Here is a 14289-nt window from a genome sequence, read left to right as displayed (position 1 = left end):
TAATTCTTTGCTCACATGCTTAATACCACGTGACCGTATCTATCCTGCACTGGGACTACCCACGGACTGTCTGAACGTTGTCATTACATCCGCCTTGAAAGTCCCTGAGTAACCTGTGTACATCTCTCTTGAAAACAACTTAAAGAGGTGCCTGGTTGGCTCAGTTGGTCGAGCATCTGAATTTGGCTCAGGTCATGATCTCACGGCTCGTGAGTTCGAGCCCTGCTCGTGAGTTCGAGCCCCGCATCAGGCTCTGTGCTGACAGCTCGGAGCCTGGAACCTGCTTCCGATTCTGTGTCTCCCTCTCTCTCTCTGCCCCTAACCCCCTCGCATTCTGTCTCTGTCTCTCTCAAGAATAAATAAACATTAAAAAAAAAATAAAAAAAAAGAAAACAACTTAAAAACAAGTAAATAAATTCAAACTGCTGTGCACTATGTCAAGCACTAAAGGGGACATTTTAAAATATGACATAGCCCCTGCCATTGAAACATTTCCAGTCGGCTTGGAGACTCAGCATGCCCACATGATAAGTTAACCTGGTGGACACAAGAGATATTGAATACAATTACCAGAAATTTCTATGTAGTAAACCATACCCACCTTCCTTTGTTTTCTACCATTTCTTCAGTTTCATTGGCCTACACCTTTAACACACCTGAATCTCAACTCCTTGTGACCCTGCACATGGGGTGATTTCAGTCACTGTGCTGTGGTTATATTTTTAAGGTTTTATCCAAATGTTCACCATGATGGCAAGAATTCTGTTTTGTTCATTATTGTATCCCTACCCCTCAGAACAGGGCCTGGCAGGTGATATGTGTTCAGTTGGCATTTATTGGACATATGAACAGAAAGTATGCATCTATTTTCTTCAAGCAGAGATTATCGGCAAACATACATTAGGTTGACAATAAGTATGGTCGGGCCAAAGGAGAGGTTGGGGTGGGCAAGAGTTCTAGCTTAAATGTCAGATCAATGGGAGTTCAAATCCTGGGTCTGCAATTTACCAGCTTTGTAACCTTGGGCAAGTTAATTAATTTTTTCCACACTTCCTTAGCTGAAAAGCGCGGATTAACAGAACCTACTCTGTGGGTGGTTAATAAGGATGAAGTGGGGTCATTTATGTAAAGCATGGCACAGTACCTGGCACATAGGAAGTGTTTGGTAAGTGCCAGCTATGATAATTTACAAATGTTTTCCCCTTCCTTTTGATCCCTTAATGTCATCACACTGCAACCTGTTCTCAGGGACATGGAAGTACAAACTGATTCATGATGAGGAGTAATACATCATAAACTTTGGAGTCAGGCCTGGCTGTGTAAGTCACTTAACTTCCCTGCACTTAAGTTGGTCAGCTGGAGACATACAGCTTAAGCCATGCAGAGGGCCACTGTGAGAATGAAATGAAATAATGTACACAGAGTGCCTGTCATGTGCCCAGTAAGGGCTCTTCCCCCTTTTTTGTCTTGGCTCAGTTAGAGCATCCCTCTGTGATTTTGTACCAAGCGTGTATATGTCTCTCCAGTGTAGTGCTTGTCAATTTATTTTTGACCTAACACTCAGAATATACTACATTTTTACATCACAGCCATATCACATGCATATGTGATTGAAAAAAACTTTTTCTCACCAAATAATACTATGTATGACCCCTATATTGGGTGGCCTAGGCTGCCACACAGACTGAGTGGCTCAAACAACAAAAATGTAGTTTCTCACAGCCTGGAAGTCCAAGATCAAGGTGTTGGCAAGCTTGATTCCCTGTCTCCTTGGCTTGCAGGTGGCCATCTTTGCCCTTTGTCCCTCACATGGGACATCCGCTCTTCTGTGCATGTCTTAATCTCCTCTTATAAGGACACTGGTCATATTGGGTTAGAGCCCACCCTGAGACCTCATTTTACCTTAATTGCCTCTTTAAAGGCCCTGTCTCTAAACACAGTTACATTCTGAGGTGTTGCGGGTTCGAACTTCAACACATGAAATGGCAAGGGGGAAATAATTCAGTCCCTAACAGTGCCCTCGGTATTTTTCTTTTATTTTATCAAAGAAATGCTAGGCACAACCAAACTGAGTAGGTTTTTGCAGCCCATTATACTGATTACCAGACCGCAGGTTGAAAAAGGCCCTGCTCTAGTGGGTTGTGCGGGTTTAGTAGGTTAGTGTGAAATTGGCACCAGCATTAGGACTTGCATTTGACTGATTGCAGAGACAGCTTCAGAAGCTCAGAACAGAGAGTGAGATCAGAGGGCACAGCCTTCCACAAATACATAACAGTTACCTGAGCTTAGGGCTTGGCAAATCTCTGTAAATAGCCAAATGGTAAGTAGTTTGGGCCTTGTGGGCCATATAGTCTTTGTCAGACAACTCTGTTGTATCATGACAGCAGCCAGACACAATAGGTACACTAGTGGGTATGCCTGTGTTCCAACACAACTCCATTTATAAGCACTGAAATTTGAATTTCTTGTAATTTTCACATGTCATGAAATATTCTTTTCATTTTTTCCCTAAGAACTTAAAAATGTAAAAACCATCTTAGTTCATGGGTTGTGTAAAAGTGGGCAGCGGGCCAGATGTGGCCCACAGGATATAGTTTGCCTATCCCTTCCCTGGCTGATAAAGCCAAGTCATTTAGCTAAGAGGCTCTCAAGGAATTTGGCCTGGATGGTTTTCTTCAGTCCATGTAAGTGCTGAAAAATCTCTGTGGTTACTCATGATAAAAGATATATATCTAAAAAGCAAGGGTTTTGTTTGTTTGTTTGTTTGTCTGTTTTTTTTTAACCAGAGGGATCTCTATCTGGGGAGGTGGAAACATTCTTAAAGTGCCCACAAAATCATTGTCAGGCAGCAAAATTAGGAATAGAATAAGCACAGAAAGGCTGCACAAAAACAACAGAGCTTGAATCTAAAAAGGAGTCTCCTTTGTGAAGTTGCTATTGAGGGAAATGTAGTGGCCAGAGAAAGGCCCAGGTTTCTTCAAGATGGTTGGAGGATAACCGCTCCAGGGCCCTGGTCCCCATGCTTTCCTCTCAAGGTGAGAGTGAGTGAGGTTTCCTTCCTTCATAGGAGCCCCACATCCTCCAGAGTCTTCTCGTGAGGTTTCTTTCCCCACTCAACATGTAGGCCATGGTGGGTGTGGCCATCTTTCACTTCCTGTGGGGACTGCCTACAGCCTCAGGATGCCATGTAAGTGCCCAAATAAATCTCCCTACTGGAGGATCCGAGAGAACAAAGCTGTCTGAGAAAGCCAAAAGTCTGACCATATGGTTTTTTTGCTCCAAGGGATTTCTTTCAATGGTAGCTAGAGCAGTTGTACAGAGCGTGTGTCGAATGACGGTGAGCTCTCCTCTCACCAGGCACTGACCAGAAGGGGGAGAGGGCCTAGCAGAAGATGGGGGGTGAGCTGCCCCCAGGACTAGGTGACAGAATTCTCTCTCCAACCGTATAATGCTGCTCTGAGGTAGGTCAAGACTCTACCTGATGACCATGGACATTGCACAATGGGAATCTGAAGAGCCATAGAAATTGGCAAAGGCTGGAGTGGTGTCCGGGGAGTTATTTTCAGTATTTTAGATGGTCAGGGGGAAATTATCCACAACCAGGTTGTGAAGGCAGACACAACTGCTGTGGCTTCCATTGGCAGGAATGAGCTAATCTCACGTGGTGACTCTGGAAGGGAAATAGTGCCACAGAAAGAAAACACCTTTATCCCCAAGACTTTCTCGGTTAGGGATTCTTCAGATGGTAAACCAGAACCAGGACCCAGAAAATTGTTTTTTTAATTGACCTGAAAATATTGGTCTTAATATCTAAATTTTTGCTGTAAGAAATCAGATAAAATTAAAATGATTTGTATTATTTTATTTTGGAAACTGTTTGCTTCATTCAATCCCGACATAGGACAATACAAGAGCTTTGGCATGAGAGTCATCTTAAGCGAATAAAAAACACAATTTAATGAAATGGCATTTTTGAAGCTTTTAGCAGAGCAAATTTTTAAATTATCTCGCTTAAATTAGATTGCTGTGCTGTCTTCTTTCAGTACTTATAAGAGCCCTGTTTTGTTTCTGGTTTCACTGCATTAACCACCAAGATTTTTTTTTAATTGATGTATAACATTCACACAGAAAAGTACAGAAATTAAGTGCACCGATAACTGACTTTTCATGAAGTGAACATTCCTGTGAAAACAGCAGCCAGATGGAGAAAGAGTGTCCCCCAAATACCTAAAGCCCCTTGCACCCCTTCCCAGTCCTTAACCACGCCCACTCCAAACGTAACTGATAGCGTTATTTCTAACAACACTGATTTTGTTTATTTTGAACTTTGTGTAAATAAAATTGTGCTATGTAATCTTGTGTCCCCCTTAACATTGTATTTGGAAGATTTCTCCATGTTGTTACGAGTCTGTTCATTCTCATTGCTGTATAGTATTGTATAACTATACCAAAATTTATTTAACCCTTCTTCTATTATACATGGGCTTTTATGTTGTTTCCAGTGCAGGGCTATTACAAAGAATACTGCTAAGAACACTCTTCTACATGTCAATGGGTGAGCATGTGTAACATTTGTGTAGGATAGATTCCTTGACGGAGAGACCTTGAGTTATAGGATATGAGTGTGTTCAGCTTTCAGATACTGCGAGTTTGCCAGTGTCTTTATCAATATACACTCTCATCAGTATGTATGACAGTTCCATTTATTCCATATCCTCACAAATGTTTTTGTTGTTTTAGACAATGCATTGTGATTTTACTCTTCTTTGATGACCAGAGCAGCTTTTAATCTGTTTAATGGCCATTGGGATGTCCTTTTTTGTGAAATTTCTTCTCAAGTATTTGCCTGTTTCTTTATTAGGTTGTCTGCCTTTTCCTTATGGATTGACAGGAGTTCTTTGCTGGATTTAACATCGCAGTTAACTTCCACTGTGTGCATGCCTTTTGACTCTGATGTCATTTGACAAAGTCATACTTAATTTTAATATAGTCCAAATTATCATATTTTTCCTTTACGGTTAGCATTTTCTTGTGTTCTGTTCTTTAAAAATCTTTACCTCTCGCAAAGTGTGAAGCTATTCTGTTTTCTTCTTAAAGTATTATTTTACCTTTCACATTTGGTTCTACCATCCGTGTGGAGTTCATTTTTGCATGGTATAAAGTAGAGGTTAAGAATAATTCTTTTCAGGGGCACCTGGGCGGCTCAGTCAGTTAAGTGCTTGACTCTTAATTTCGGCACAGGTCTTGATCTCACAGTTTCATGAGTTTGAGCCCCACAGCAGGCACTGCACTGTCAGCAGCTTGAGATTCTACCCCTCTCTCTGCCTTCCGCCACCCTCTCTATCTCAAAGTAAATAAAACTTTTTAAAAAACAGAACTTTTTTCAGAACATCTAGACGGCACAGTCAGTTGAGCATCCAACTCGTGATTTCAGCGCAGGTCATGATCCCGGAGTCACAGGATCGCACCCCACATCAGGCTCCACACTCGGCGCTGGAGCAAACAACAAAAATGATTGTTTCAGAAGTTCCGGAGGCTAGAAGTTAAAAATCAAGGGGTGGCTAGGGCCGTGCTCCCTCTGAAGGCTCTAGCGAAGAATCCATCGTAGCTCCTTGGCACTCCTTGGCTTGCAGCTGCATTGATTTGATCTCTGCCTCCGTTCCCACATGGCCCCGTTCCCCTCATGTCACCCTGTGTCTAAATTTCCTTCTTATAAGGACACCGGTCATATTGGATTTAGGACCCACCCTAATCCACTCTGACCTCATTTCAATGAATTATATCTACAGAGATCCTATTTCCAAGGAAGGTCACCTTCTGAAGCGCTGAGGGGGTTAGGACTTCATTGTATCTTTCTGAGGCACAACCCACAATACCCAGTGAACCCAACACCACTTACTGAACTTCAGCATCATCTTTGTCATAATTTAGATGACTCTTTGTATAGGTCTGTTTTGGGACCTTCTTTTTTCTTCTATTGGCCTATTTATCCTAAACAAATGCCACACTGTCTTAATTACTATTATTTTATAGTGAATTTTGAAACTGATAGAGTAACTTTTCCAGCCTTGTTGTTCTTCTTCAACATTATCTTGGCTTGTGGCTCTTTGCACTTCCATATATGTTTTTGAATCAACTTGTCAATTTCCACCTGGAAAAAAAAAACCTATCTTTTTTTTTTTTTTAATTGAAATGCATTGAAGATTCAGTGGGGGGGGTGGGGTACTGACATCTTAAAAAGAGTGAGACTTCCAGTTCATTTACATGCATAACCCTCTATTATTTAGGTCTTTAAGTTCTCTCAGTGTTTTGTGTTGGATTTATTCCTAGTTATTTGATTTTTTTTTTTTTGGATGGAGATTTGTTTTGAATAAATAAGAAGCAGAGGAAGAGAAGACAAGCCTCTGCTGGGTTTCTACTTTCACTTCACACTATCCAGGAATTTTCCCGAATTTACCAAGCATAGCAGGGCTAAGGTTTAGGTTGAGGTGTCACTGACTCCAAATATGACCTAGGCAAATAAATTAGCTACTGCTTCAAAAATGCAGTTTTTTATGAGAGGTGAAATCCTCATAATGTTGGGTCCTGGGTGTGGGTAAAATAGATCCTTGTAGAGAAAAGGTAGAGGTGTTTCCTTACCCATGTTGCCGCATGGCAAACCTGTGCTCGGGCTAGAAGAGACAGAGACAAGAGGCTGGATGGGAGTTGGGGACTAGATTTGTGATTTTCGGTGTTCTTAGAACATTAGGGTTCCAAGGAAGTGCCAAGTGGGCCAGAAGGATGGCCCAGGTGGTAGCATTTTGAGTCCTTTTACCCTTGAACCAAGACTGTTCTGTTCTACTTTCATCTAATATATTGGCATTTGGTATCAACCTTGAAAATGTGTGCACGTGTATGAATTCAGAAGGTTCTTGTACTAAAAACATAGCACTAAAACTACTGGACTAGATATTCTTCAACATTTCATTCATCCTTAAGATTCTGGGATTATAATATTGTAGCCAGCCTACACTCCAAGGGCTCTACACACATCATTATTAATCTTGATCTTGGCAGTATTGTGATACTGTGTGCATTTCACGGACCTTCCCAGGAGCCACTGCACAGTATCTGTTTGGAAGGTCTCAGGAGTAGTAATCAGGCAGAGCTCAGGGACCTGTCCAGCAGCTGTACCTGCATCATAAGTTGTTCAGACTCTGGACAGCAGATCCCTAGAAACAGCTTCATTTATAAGGGCAAGGCAGAAATAATTCAAGTATACTACAAAACAGTTTCTCTTTTTACCTGACATCTAAGTAATGTGATCACCTGAAAGAAACTCATTGCTCATTCTTTAACTCGTTAAAGAAAAGACATGATTATTATAAATATAAACTTCATTCCATGAGTCTTATAGAATAACAGAATCTTTTTCCTTCTGAAAGTCAACTAATTCGTTATTCCAGTGGCATTTATTTCTTCCCCATCTTCAGCCTAAAAGTTTAAACTTAATAATTCATTATTATTATTATGAATCATATTATTACTATGCTTGCTTGGGGCTGATGGAGATTACAGGGGGCAAAGGGGAGCCCTAAAAGCCCCACCCGAGCCCTCCAGCCACCCCTTTGCTTGACTCAGTCCAACCATTTGTGCTGTTAAGCCCAGAATATATACCTTTCTAGTCTGACTTCAGAGCTGGCCTCTTGGGCAGCTGAGGGTAAACTCATTTGCTGGTTTGGTGGTGCCCTGCTCACAGGGAGCCTCTGATTCCCTGAGCCAGCCTTTTGTAGTTCTGCCTTCCTGCCCTCTTATTCTGTGGTCAGTAATTTCTTTCTGCTGGCCAAGTGCCTTCTGTGCTCATCTCTTTTTCTGTCTGTCCTCCTCCTCTTTTCTTCTGCTCTTTACTCCCCCTCCAGCAAATAATCAAACAAGCAACAACCGAGCCTCAGTTGAGTCTCCCCAACTCATTGGAGTAAAGCCAGAAGAAATAGAGCCCTGCAGGCAAGGGAAGCAGATGGGTCAGTGGTGCCTTCTCAGAGCACCCCTCCTCCTCCCCCAAGGGGAGCGAAGGCCACAGTAGTCATAAAGTGGGTTTGGTTTCCTAGGGAACCCTGTGTTTTCTGGTTCCCGTCCTCCTCCCTTGTGATTGGGCTTTGTGCATTGGCTTGTTTAATGCATTATCCCGCCATTTGGAACGCTTTAATTTTTCAGACAATTGACTTTAGACTCGCAGAGAATATTGTAGCATGGAAGGAGTCAGGACTGTATTTGAAATCTATTGTTATCTTTGTGCACAGGCTGCCCAGCTTGTACCTCATGCTGTGCAGGGCAGCCACAGCCACAGGAGAGCTATGGAGGGGAGGGGAAGTCACTCTCCCTGCCCCCACATTCTTTGCTTTTGACAATAAGACTCAGCAAAGACTCATACAGTTGTTTCTTAGTAAGGGGGCTCCACAAGTGTGTGCTGGCTTATCATCAGCCTCTATTGTCTAGAGGAAGACTTGGAATCCCCATTGGAGAATTTATATAATTGGTCACAGAAGTGAACTAAAAAGGATAAAGCCCTTTGAATGCAACAAAATGACTAGAAGTGCCTCTTCTGTGCAAGGCATTGGGCCAAGCAAGGTGCCAGTGGTTCGAAGATAAATTTAGAGTAGGTTCCTGCCCTCAAGGAGCTGTCTCTTTCCCTTGCAGTAGATGATATGGTAAGTTCTATAGGAGAGGTACAAATAGAGTGAGATTGATTCTAGTGGAGGAAATTGGGCAGGAACTTCAGGGAGGGATTTATATTAGAGTTGGGCCTGAGGGCAGGTTGGTTCTCCATTCTTGCAAGTGGAAGTAAGAACACATAAGAGGGAAGAAACGGCACAGGAAGGCCTGGGGAAGGGGCAGATGCTGGGAACAGCAAGTGCTTTGGTAAGACTGGGGGTGAAGGAGGAAGAAGAAATGGAAGATAAGGTTGAGGTGGGTTTGGAGTAATGGTGGCTTTAAGTACAAAGTTGAAGAGTTTGTGTAAGTCATCCGTGTTTTGTTTTGTTTTGTTTTGTTTTGTTTTGTTTTGTTTTGTTTTGTTTTTGCAGTGCCACCAAGCCCTGAGGTTCTTAGGAGGTGGCTCAGAGGCACTGCAGGGGCAAAGGTCCAGAGCACCTCCCCTCTTCTCCATGTTGTATACTGGAGAATCGTCTTTCTTTTCTTTTTTTTTTTTTTAAATGTTTATTTATTTTTGAGAGGGAGAGAGAGACAGAGTGTGAGCAGGGGAGGGGAAGAGAGAGAGGGAGACACAGAATCTGAAGCAGGCTCTAGGCTCTGAGCTGTCAGCACAGAGCCCGATGCGGGGCTCAAACCCACGAGCTGTGAGATCATGACCTGTGCCAAAGTCGGAGCCTTAACCGACTGAGCCACCCCGGCGCCCTGAGAATCGTCTTTCTTTAAAGAGTATTCCACTTTAAGAAAAACTGAAACCCATTGGTATACGCAAAAGGGAGACACTCATTTATCCAGTCAGTTAACAAATGTTTATTATGTGACTTCTACATACCTAGCCCTGTACTAGGTTCTACTGAAAGATCGCTGAAGATTTCAAACCAGTCAGTAGCATGGTGGCAAGAACCACTGGTTAGCATCCTGAGTTATAATCCTGCCTCTGCCACCTACTATTCATAAGACCTAAGGCAAGTCTCCTGGTTTCACTGGGACCGGTTTCTCACCTGGAAAATACAGCTAATAAGTCATTCCCAGCTGGGGCATTCTGAAACTGACATGATCAGAGCTGTAATTGAGAGCTTTCATGTGTGTCCATAGAGTGGGAAAAGGAGACACCAAAGTCAGGCCAGTTAGGAGGTCATAGCAAGAGCTTCTGTGAATCATCCTAAGACTCTGAGTGAAGACTTTCACTCACTCATTCAACAAACATACAACACTCAACACCAGCCACTATGCTAAACATTGATACACTAGCAGTGACCAAAACGAGGTCCCCACCTTTAAGGTACATTATATTTAGGAGGTAGCATGGGTGATAGATCTAGGGATATAGTTTAAAACACGTGACAAGGGGTAATGGTTGGAACTATGGAAGTATATGAAATACCAGGGAAGAGAAGGCACAAAGCTTTGGGGGAGAAAAAGAGATCTGAGGTGATAGAACATATAGAAAATTCTGTGGAAAACCAACTAATATTCACTCCATGATAGAAAGCACGTTCTTGGGGTTGCCTGGGTGGCTCAGTCAGTTAAGCATCCAACTCTTGATTTCGGCTCAGGTCATGATCTCACAGTCGTGAGTTTGAGCCCGCGTCCGGTTCCGCGCTGACAGTTCTGGAGCCTACTTGGGATTCTCTCTGTCTGCCCCTCCTCTGCTCATGCTCTCTCTTTCTTTCTCGCACAATAAATAAACTTAAAAAAAAAAAAAAAGGAAAGAAAGCACATCTTTCATCAAGCCAACATGACAAACCCATCCCTCAAAATATCCTGTTGGGGCTAAGAAGCTATAACACAGAAGAGATCATGTCCATTTAGACACCCACTTCTCCTTGACCACATCACTCCTGTACATGAAGCAAAGTTACACCAAAGCCGTATATGGTTTTATATAAGAGCAGATCTACTTGGTTTCCTCAGAAAGGTCTTAAATAAGTACCAGTGGTATGTAAAAATGCTAAGAGCAACTGCCTAAGCTCCTGGCCCCTCAAATCTTTTTCTAGACCAGCTGGCTCTTTTTTACTTTCCCCCAAGTTATTGGAGTGGATCCAAAAGCAGATTCTGAGATCCTCCAGCTTTTCCTTATTTACCCTGCCAGTAATTACATGTCACAGGTTGTCTTCCCTACTGGAGTCTGAGGCTGAGCAATTAGTCTCCCATTGTCTTTACAGGAAATGACATCCATGTGGCTTCTGGGGAAAGCAACTGTTGACCACTCTGGCTAAAATAATTTGGAAAGTGTTCAGCACTTCCTCTGGTTGATCATTTAAACTGGCTGATTTAGAAAGCTCTTGGAAATGTGCAAAGTGAACAAAGGTTGTCAGAACCAGAAATACTCCTGGGTCACTTCCCCAAACAAAACAAGTCTCTAAACTGTTGCTGTGGCCTCTCGATGCACCAACTTGTCTGGACTCTTCAGCATGTGGCTGAGCCCAGTGCCTCTGTGTTCTGTTCCTTGTATAATGCTTTATTGGGCACTGAGTGGTCAAGATGCTTTCCAGCTACTGGTCATTGAAAACCCAACTCAAGGAGGCCTGAACAATATGAAATTTACTGGAGTTCCATTGGTTCCACAGACTTCAGGGTTGACCTAATGTAGTCACCCCAACTCTGCTTCTCTGGGGTTTTTTGTCTTTACCTTCCTCTCTGGGCCAACTTTATCATTAGACTGAGCAAGGTAGCTACAGAAGCCCTAGGCATCACATCCCATGGAACATTCAGAAAGGAGGAATTTATCTCAGAATGAGAAGAAGCTCCCAGGAAACCGTTCTTCACATCTTGTTGGCCTGCATTGGGTCGCATGCCTAGTCTTGAACCAGTCATTGGCAAGAGGAATGCGTTCCCCTTAGATCAGTGCATCTGAAACCTTGTGGACACCTGGGGATCTTGTAACATAGATTCTGACTCAGTAGGTTTGGGATGGGACCTCAGAGTTGACATTTCTCAGAAGTTCCCAGGTGATGCCGATGTTGCTGGTTGGCACACTGCAAAGCCTTAGACCCAAAGTCCCCACCCTCCAGCTGGGAGTGTTGTCGCCTGCCCCTGAGGCACCGTGGCTGAAGGAATATGGGGGATTTGTTAGGAAGAAGGGAGAAGGGATGACCCATGCAGATGAGAACCATGTTAGAGATACTTGTTCCCAGTGGTAATGAGATCTTACCTTTAATCAGGAGCCGCACATGGTCTATGATATGTATTAGAAACAAAAAGTACATGCAGTGCAGTGTGTTGTGTGGGAATGCCTGTAAATATCTTACTATTTATTTACGAGGATGTATATGTCATAATTCTTGAAACAAAAGATTAAACAGTCATGCTCCTGTTCGTTATCATTAAGCTGTTTTTATTTAATACCGTATACCTAGTGTGTCTCAAGAAGAACAAATTCAAGTGAGATGGATATAAGCGTCCTTAAGTTTAAAAAGAGTATGCCAAGGCCAGCCTTTGTTTTGAATAGGTATCTCATCTTTTGTAGTTCTCTGGGGGGAGAGAGTATACCCTCACTGTCCTAAGTGTCACTTGATATAATGGCGAGCATGGAAGATGCTGCCAGTGGTGAATTTATTCCAAAGCAAATGGTCACAGTGCCCTTATGAGTGGAGGAAATCATTATACTTTTGTCATTTGAAAAGGAAGAGCTATTCTCTTGTTGTTAAGTTTATTTAAGTTTATTAAGTTCAAGACTACACCCAATGTGGGGCTCAAACACACAACCCCAAGGTCAAGAGTCACATGCTTTTCTGACTGTAGTGAGCTGCAGCTGTTTAGGGACAAAGCTGGTAAGACCAAAGGACTGGTCTCTCCTGAGGCAGATTCATCACAGACCCAGGGGGCTCAGAGTGAAGTACGCAGCCAGGTATGGAGTAGACCTTCCTGAAGCGGTCTCTTTGTTGAGTTGCTATCTTCGGCCTCATATACAAGGACAACGTCACTTAGGGAAGGTGACATTTCACCCCTCCATCTACTGGGACCACGGGCTCATATCCGTGAGACCAGTGAGAAGCCAGAGCAACCTTAACTGGCCTTGTCTTTATAGGTCACCAAGGTATCCATACTTAGGAAATCACTGGATATTTCTTGTCTTTGCAAAATCCCTGAAAGATTGAGAGAATCCCATCTACTCTACACTAGCTGGGGAAAGCTCTAGACTTGGTGCTCCATGAAGGAAGGGATTGTGCTTGTGTCACACAGGAGCCCCCTGTGTGACAGAATGGTGTGATGTCCAGCCTGTTCTTGGAAGATCTGAGCATCCTCTCTAAAGGGAAGTAAAAGAAGAGAACATTTTATTGCCTCATTTCAGTAGTTTATACTTTGAATATGGAGTGTTTAGGTGTCCTGTCTACATATTTAGGAGCTCACAAGCTACCAGAGAGAGGTGACATAATAGTCCTATCAGCTGAGTCCGTGTGGGGCAGGAAGCAAGCCCTTGAGCTCACTCATTCAAACAGTGCTGGCTGTGTGCCTTCCCTCGTGTGTGTGCTATGAGGCAGGGCATTATTTGCCATGCGAGGAATAAAAAAAGAGGGCCTTCCTTTACAGCTTAAAAAGTAGGATACAGAAGTGTATTTCAAGTATCTATATCAAATAAAACATAATTTTTGAAAACAGAAAAGCAGGGTAAGATAACAGCACATTGGGAAAATCAAGTTAGAGCTCACGAAGAGGAGAAGTAGGTAGGCCAGGCCTAAGAGCAGGGGCTCATGACCTGGGGGTCCGTGGATGGAGTTCAGGGGTCTGTGAAATTGGATGGTGGAAAAAAATTTATTTTTACTAACCATTAATCAAAATCTAACATTTCCAGGGCACCTGGGTGGCTAGTTAAGCGTCCAACTTTGGCTCAGGTCGTGGTCTCATAGTTCGTGGATTCGAGCCCCGCGTTGGGCTCTGTGCTGACGGCTCAGAACCTGGAGCCTGCTTCGGATTCTGTGTCTCCCTCTCTCTCTTCCCCTCCCCTGCTCACACTCTGTCTCTCTCTCCCTCTTAAAAATAAATAAACACTAAAAAAAAAGAAATCTAACATTTCCTTCTATTATGAAAGTAGCACTAGCTATTTGTCACCAATAGAAATTATTGGTGTTTTCATATTACTTTATAGTTACAGATATTCTAAAATACCATTTATGCCCAATAGTACTTCAGATTACAGTAATTATTAGACTTTTGCTGGACCTTATTTAAATATAAAAAAATCTGTTTTATATATTTTGATAACTGCATATCAGTATACCTCTTTTGAATCCTGTTCATTGCATGTATTAATTTCAAGCATTTAAAAACATTATTCTGAGGAGCACTGGGTGGCTCAGTCAGTTAAGCATCAGACTCTTGCTTTTAGCTCAGCTCATGATCTGATGGTTTGTGGGTTCAAGCCCCATGTCTGGCTCCACACTAACAGCATGGAGCCTGCTTGGGATTCTCTCTCCCTCTCTCCTCTCCTCTCTCTCTCTCTCCCTCCCTCCCTCCCTCCCTTTCTCTCCCCCTCTCTCTCCCCCTCTCTCCCCTTCTCCCACTCACATGCGCACTCTCTCTCAAAAATAAACTTTAAAAATAAAAATAAATAAAAACGTTATTCTGAGAAACATGTCTCTAGGCTGCAGTGGCACAAAA

General features: G+C 42.8%; 1 protein-coding gene across 8 annotated transcripts in view; it reads left to right on the top strand.

Annotated features, from left to right (window-relative positions):
- The window catches only part of FYN (FYN proto-oncogene, Src family tyrosine kinase), a 215232-nt gene that overhangs the window by 79768 nt on the left and 121175 nt on the right, over positions 1-14289 (top strand). The window contains exon 1 of one of the 8 annotated variants that reach the window (XM_043592134.1): positions 12825-12834. The exons of the other annotated variants lie outside the window; for them this stretch is intronic. The gene's annotated coding sequence lies outside the window, so the exon portion shown is untranslated. Of the gene's footprint in view, positions 1-12824; positions 12835-14289 lie in introns of those variants that run through there. 8 annotated transcript variants of the gene reach the window in all.

This window comes from Prionailurus bengalensis, chromosome B2, assembly GCF_016509475.1.
Source record: "Prionailurus bengalensis isolate Pbe53 chromosome B2, Fcat_Pben_1.1_paternal_pri, whole genome shotgun sequence".
NCBI lineage: Eukaryota > Metazoa > Chordata > Mammalia > Carnivora > Felidae > Prionailurus > Prionailurus bengalensis.
This window is presented reverse-complemented; position numbering and strand designations above follow the sequence as displayed.